The sequence below is a fragment of the Pteropus vampyrus genome, unplaced genomic scaffold (assembly GCF_000151845.1).
Source record: "Pteropus vampyrus isolate Shadow unplaced genomic scaffold, Pvam_2.0 Scaffold1, whole genome shotgun sequence".
Classification (NCBI taxonomy): domain Eukaryota; kingdom Metazoa; phylum Chordata; class Mammalia; order Chiroptera; family Pteropodidae; genus Pteropus; species Pteropus vampyrus.
Window position 1 is genome coordinate 31,844,053 of NW_011888782.1, and position 6,765 is coordinate 31,850,817.

Here is a 6,765-nt window from a genome sequence, read left to right on the forward strand (position 1 = left end):
GCAGCTGCAGCCCTTGTGCCTGGGCTCTGACCTCTGGTCAGTTCCCTAGAACGTCCTGACTCCTAACTCATCTTGAGTGGGCACAGATGCCAGAGACTTTGGGCTTTTGTGTCGAGCAGGAACATTTTGAATCAAAAGTGCTCCCCAGTGCCATCTCACAGCCTCCTAACAGCACTCTGAGGAGATGGTTTGCAGGGACTGGGAAATAAAGGCACAGGTAATTTCCATGACCTCCTCTCAGTTACCTAACTAGTCAGTCACGTAATTATATCTTAAACCCCAGTGTCCCCACCCTTAACCCAGAAGATCTTAGCTTCAGGTGTTCCACGTTTGTTAAAGAAAAACAGGAAACTGAGGATAACTACATGTCCTTTGTGACCAAATCTCCACCACTCTCCTCAGCCAGGCGGGAAAGGTCTGCTTCGCGCTTCTGCAGGTAACTGCCTGTAGAATTCTTTCTGTTGGCTGCCATGTGAGTATTTGCCTGGGAGGTGCCATCTCCTGTCAGTTACCTGTCTGTCAAAGCTGCTACTGCCTTCCTCGGGGTATTTTTCTATACAAGCTGCCGCTTCTCCTGACCAGTAAAAATATCTGCTGGGCCAAATGCTTTCTCCCCCTCACTCCACCCAGGGCACAGAGGACCTGCTTGATCAGACTTGCAGACACCCGAGGAGCGAATGGATTCAGCTGGCATCTATAATGAAGCAGAGATTCAGACAGCCGATTCAGATAATGTCCCAAGGGTAAAAAAACGTCAAGAGACATGTTCTGAGATGAGACCCAAGATGGGGGTGGCTTTTAACACTGCTTGCAAAGTCTGACACAAGCTGTGCCACAAAGCCTGGCTTCCTCATACTGCTGAGCCAGTCAAAACCTTCCAGCTGTGGTCGCAGGTTTCAGTTCTTGTCTTTTAAGGCGAGTCCTGTAAAGACCCTCACCTGTTCACAGTTAGTTGCAAAAGAAACTGTCCCCCAGGGGGCTCTGCTTTGGGGGAGAGATTGGACATTTTTTTTCCTTCAAAGTCTGAGTTTTGGAGTCAGCAGCCCTGCACTGAAATCTTGACTCTGTCATTTATCAGCTATGTGACCAGAACAAGTCGCTACAATGATTTAAGCTTCAGCTCCCTTAACTGCAGAAGAGGATCATTATTGCCCATCTTCATAGGACTGCTGGGGGGACTGCAGAAATAATGCTTGTAGTGTTCAGCACAGGGCTGGGCACACAGGAGGTGCTCACTAAATGGCAGCTATCATTATCCACATCACCGGGACGGCAGAGGCAGGCGGCGCTGCCTCTCTGGCACTGATTCCCCGATCTCCACCTGCCTGCCAGGTCCCCGGCTGATTGCCTGAGTGACAGGGTGAGGATAATAATTCTTCCCTTCCGTGATGAAGGGTACCTGCTGCTCATGTGTGTTCACCCTGTTGGCAGAGAGGCTTGCCACAATAACGCAAGTCTTCATTTGTAAATTCAGAGGAACAAAAATGAACTCCATCACAATACTGCCTTTAGCAACCTGTTCCATTCTTTTCACCCAAACTCAAGACCTTTGTGGTGTTTCAGTGACAGGGGATTGGTTGCCAACCTTGCTGTTCCCTTTGGGCAGGAGAACTAAGCCCCCACCTCTCCTCTCTCCCATTGTCAAAGACCACCCAGTGAAACTTGCTGGCAAGCTGCCACAGTCCAGACAGGCGAAAGCTGAGCCTAACTATCCAGCCTCCATCCCTGCAACAGAAGGCTATAGAACCAAAAGCACCTGACTTGTGGGGCTTCCACCTGGGGCCGACACGGCCTTCATGATGGCAGACCACCAATGATGTCAAGGAAGGGTTGCAGGTGACCGCTTTGAAGGCCTGCACTTTGGAAGAGCCATTAGGATCTAACGCGTGGGTATAACTCAGCAGATTTTCCTGTAACTCGTTCACTACAAAACATCCATTCATAATGACAGAGGTAAATAGCCATGAATTTCCATCACTTTATGTGGTCTGACTTGCAAAAGAAGGCACTGTGCTGACTGATTGCATTATGAAATCCCTTTCACGAGGGCACAGATAGGTAAAAAGGAAGAGGTACCATAATACCACTGTGGAATGGTCATCATTAGACAGAAAGCAGAAAGAGAGTCAAGTTGGGGAGATGATTTGGGAAATAATTATAAGCAGCCTCTGCTTTCACAGAAAAGTAATAAACCCAGAACCTCCCAATTTTCCCCTCCAATTAACTGTGACCCATACCTAATAAACCTCCTGGGATTATAATGTTAGGTAAGTTCAGACTAGTAAAGGCACTTAGCTGGGACTAATTTGGGAAAAGACTGGCAGAGCCAGGGAATGTGGGGGAGGGCTCGCCTCAAGAATCTAATTCCAGCCCAGCCTGCCAGTTCCCTCCAAGGCCGGCCAGTTCCACTTAGCCTCCTCGTCTTACCTGCAGCTCGCATCCTGCATGACAGTTACCTCTCAGCAGCTAAGGAGGTTCCTGAGCAGCTAAGGAGGTTCCTGGGTAACTGGAGAGCCCAGCGATTTCCCACTTGCTACTCTGGGAATGATTTCAGAGCCAAGCAAACCTATTCAGACAGTAGAGCAAAGGGCAAATGGAATTGAATTCAGGCATGTGTTCCTAGAATTAATTCTCAGCTAAAATCTGACATAAATGAAAAAGAAAAAAAAAAAAAAATGACACAATTCTCCTTTTTGCCCTGAAAGCTATTCAGTAACTGGTTTTAGAAACTTGTTTAGGATTCATATTTCTGAGATTCTGTATTCAATGCAGAGATTCTAGTTTTTCACTTTCCTAAAATTAAAAAAGATAAAAGCTGCTCTAAACTTAAAATCTCCTGTCTCAAGAATACTTCAACCTATCATCCATTGAGGAAAAGTAAATTTGAGGGGAAAAACTAATGAACACTACATATCGGCAATATTGCCAGTCCCATGTTTGCCTGTAAGGCTTAGCCTGAGATACTGACTCTCCTCCCTCAAGAAGCCTTTCCTGAGTGACCCAGTCCATGTACTTGGCACATTGCTCTGTATTTCCCTTTCATTCAGTAACAGGACCCTGAACGGCACTGAGCCCAGGCACACAACAGGCACTCTATAAAAGCTTGTGGAAAGGATGTAGGCTCCAATCTATACATGTCAGCATCCTCATTTTGTCCAATGCTATCCAAACTCACTGTAGAGGAGAATAAACACTCCTTTGCTATACTTTCTGCTGCTCAGTTCCTTTTGCGTTCTTTTTTATTCAGCCCTACTTACCCTGCCCATGTTATGTTCTTTCCTGTTACTAACCAGGAGAACTAGTTGAGACTTTCCTCAACATTTTCTCTGGCAACCAAGTTAAGTTGACTGTGTATTATTGGCTCTGATCTCTTTCCTCTGATTTCCTCTTACTGCCCAATAATCCTGTCCCAAACATCAAAGGCCTTCTTTGAAGATAAGGCCAAATTCACCATTAGAAAAAGAGAAATTATTTCCCAACTTTATTTCAGAAGATGGAACGACACAGAATCCCTCTGGGTTTTGTGAGATAAACACTGCCCCACACATCAGATCGCAAAGCATTTGCCGTAATACCACTGACAGAGACATAAACACAGGGCTTTCCTACAGCAGTCTTAGACTCCAAATCCCATAGCTAATGGTTTGTACCCAACGTGTTGAACAGAGTTTGCCTCGGGGGAAAGGGGGTTCACTTGGCCACCCCAGGGGAATGAGGGCACCACAGGCTCTGACTAAGAGTACCTGAGCCAAACTAGAACCAATGTGTTCAGTCTAGATTCCATTCAAGCTCTATCTTCAAGTGGCAACACGAAACATGAAAAATGACTGGCCTGATACACCAGAGATATTAGACTGTGGGCAGAAAACCTCACCTGCTTCTTCTACTTCATTGCTGCTACCCTCAGGTGGTGTGCATGTTGACAAGACTTCATGGGTCATGGGTTCCAGGAAGCTTATGCTGGGACTAAGGAAAAAGAGAAGTATCTTAACTTTTGAACAACCAAATAAACAAACACTTCTGAAGTATTTGCTTTTTATAAGGTGCATTGCTATAAAGCATAGTAATTCTTTATTAGTCCATTTTATAAATAAGAAATAGAGAAAAAGCAATTTTTTTCGAAGATCATAGGCTTCCTTAAATATCCATTTACCTGGCTCCTTGCTAGAAAAGAAATGAGAAAACAGATTAAGGACAATGATTACATTGAAAACAGTTTATCGGTCTTGCAAAGCCATTACCTGTGCATCCACTAGTTCATTTTCATCAATATTCACAAAATATCTATCAAGAACACATTATTATCAGGACTCATATAAAGTAAGGTGGGCTTACAGCAAGAGGTTTGGGGTGGTAAGGCAGCAAGCAAAAATCAAGGGTCGACTACTAGATGGGTCAACCCTACTTACCCTGGCCATATTATGTTCTTACCTGTTACTAACCAGAACTAGTTGGGACTTTCAGAAGGCTACCTACTGAGGTACCATTATCATAAGGTGGGGGAGAGCCACCTAGGAGAGGGCTAAACAAAGTTGGATTGTGAACTTAGACTGTTCTTAAGATGCGTGGCGACTTGTTTGTGGGACTAATGGAGGATGGGTGGGGTGTGAAAGGTAGACAGTGGAGAATCTAGCCATGTGTCAGCAACGGTTGTCAAGGGCATGGCCAAGCATATTGGTAGCAGGAATGGAAAAGATGGTGTAAATGGTGGAATAATACAAGGAAGGGCAGAAGACTGGACAACCTTGGGGAGGGAGTCTAAATCAGTGGCAGTGGAGATGCAGGGATCCATTCGCTCAGTGATTCGAGCCAGTGGGAATGGAGTCCACAGGCAGAGCCAGGGTTCCAACCCAAGGTTCCTAATCCTCAGGGCAGTGCCACTTGCGATGGATCCTTTAAGCCTTACTCCCTCCTCTCCTTCTCTACCCATTACCAAGGCTGAGGGCTCAACGGGAGGCAAAAACCCTATTTAAGAAGGCTTTTTGTAAACATGGATTTCTAGATTAAAAACAACACCCTCTTCATCCCAGCCCCAAGCCCCCCAAATTTGATTCAGCCTCATAAATGATGAAAATATTTCTTGTGAAGGCTCCATTTATGAGTACTCTTAGGATTTAGGTTGTTCCTACAACCGGCAAATTGGTTGGACATATCTGTTCTCTGAGAGTCTTTGGTCAAACACAGAGATGCTTCAGGGCTGTCTGATTACAAAAGAATCTATACTCTTATCAGAACTATGTGAAAAATATGTATACACATGGATGAAGAAAAATAAGTTGTATTACAATATGGTATTGTGGATAATTTTCAAAAACATTTCTTTATTATTAGTAGATGCCTGTGAAATAGATAAAAATTGGGAGGGGATGTAGTTTGGAGAACCACCCTTTGACTAAGAAAGCTTATTCTCATATGACAAGAGAGCTCCCTGACCTAGGTCTGAGGTACTGTAATTGCTGATTTGAAGTATAGCCATGAGAAGAAGTAAAGTAAATAGATTTTTAAAAATATAACGAATCACTTTCTTTCTTTTCCCTCTCCAATCTCTATTTTCTTCCCTCTTTCTTATTTTCCCAGATAGCATGGAGGTTTGGAGTTTGAAGGAAAGAAAGCGAATTCCAAATGTATATCTTTTGGTGCCAGGTTAATATTTCCTTATTCAGAGGCCAAAAAGTACTGGATACAAATTATATGTCATACTTGGTTCTTTTTCAGTTTCTTCCCACTTGTTTGAAAGACACTGAGAGAAAAACCCTTATTCATTAACCATATCAGTGTCTTTGCTGAAATCAACCCAGACCCCCTAGAGTCCTATGAAATACTGTGACCACCAGGCTCACTTCTCGCCCTTATTACTTAAAGCTTGGGGGTTCCTGGAAAGGCTAAGTGAATTTATTTCATGAGTAGATCTCCTACTCCTTCTTAGGGTGTGGAAACCGTGAATAAGTTGCCGAAGAGAGCTGGGAGCCCAAACACTTGAAAGAGAAATTCAAAGAAAGGAAAATCTCTGGACCCATTTGGAAGATAGAAAGGAACATAAATCACCCTCTTATCATAAGTTAGCTAACCCATCAACAGCTAAGCAGAATCCTCTCTGCCCACCCTCCACCTCCCCAGATGTGGTCAAGGAACCAATCCTCCTGGCCTCTATCAACTTCCTCTCCCAAGTAAAGCCAATTCCTGTGGCTTGGGCAAATTCTGAGAAAATGTCTCTTGCAATGTTACTCTTCTGAGATCTCTTGAAAGAGGATGAAAGGGACAGCGTCTGATGTCTCAGTCCTCAAATTTCATAGGTGTAGACAGCCTCCAGCCTCCTGAAGGGCCAAAATCTGAGCGATAAATGGAGGCGGGCAGGGTCAGCAAAGCAGCACAACGAGGCAACTCTTACTTCTCTCGTTTTTACCTCTCTCCATAAACTCACTCCAAAAACTCATCTGGCAGGAAAATCATAACTCCACTGCCGTTTCCACCCTGCCTCTGTCCCACTGACCCCAAGGTGCTTCAAGATTACCATGGGAACCTTCCGGGTTCCAATTATGAGACCATTAAAAAGCGGCAATTATAAGACCTCAGAAACGTTCCTGGGAAACCTGTTACACACCTCAGAATGGCCAAGCTCTTGCCTCAGATTCACTTTACGTTCAGAAAACAGGTCACCCAGATGTATGGCCGCCCCAGCCCCCATCTCAGTCCAACAAGACGGTGTTTTAATACTGTGCGTGCTGCCCTCAAGAAAATGGAGATTGATTTATTGGCTGTAACCAG

General features: G+C 44.6%; 1 protein-coding gene across 1 annotated transcript in view; it reads right to left on the reverse strand.

The window, feature by feature from the left end:
- The window catches only part of BOC (BOC cell adhesion associated, oncogene regulated), an 88,712-nt gene that overhangs the window by 79,464 nt on the left and 2,483 nt on the right, over nucleotides 1-6,765 (reverse strand). Inside the window, exons 2-3 of the mRNA XM_011379483.2 lie at nucleotides 3,875-3,966; nucleotides 2,428-2,566 (exon numbers count right to left, since the gene is read on the reverse strand). The gene's annotated coding sequence lies outside the window, so the exon portion shown is untranslated. The remainder of the gene's footprint in view (nucleotides 1-2,427; nucleotides 2,567-3,874; nucleotides 3,967-6,765) is intronic.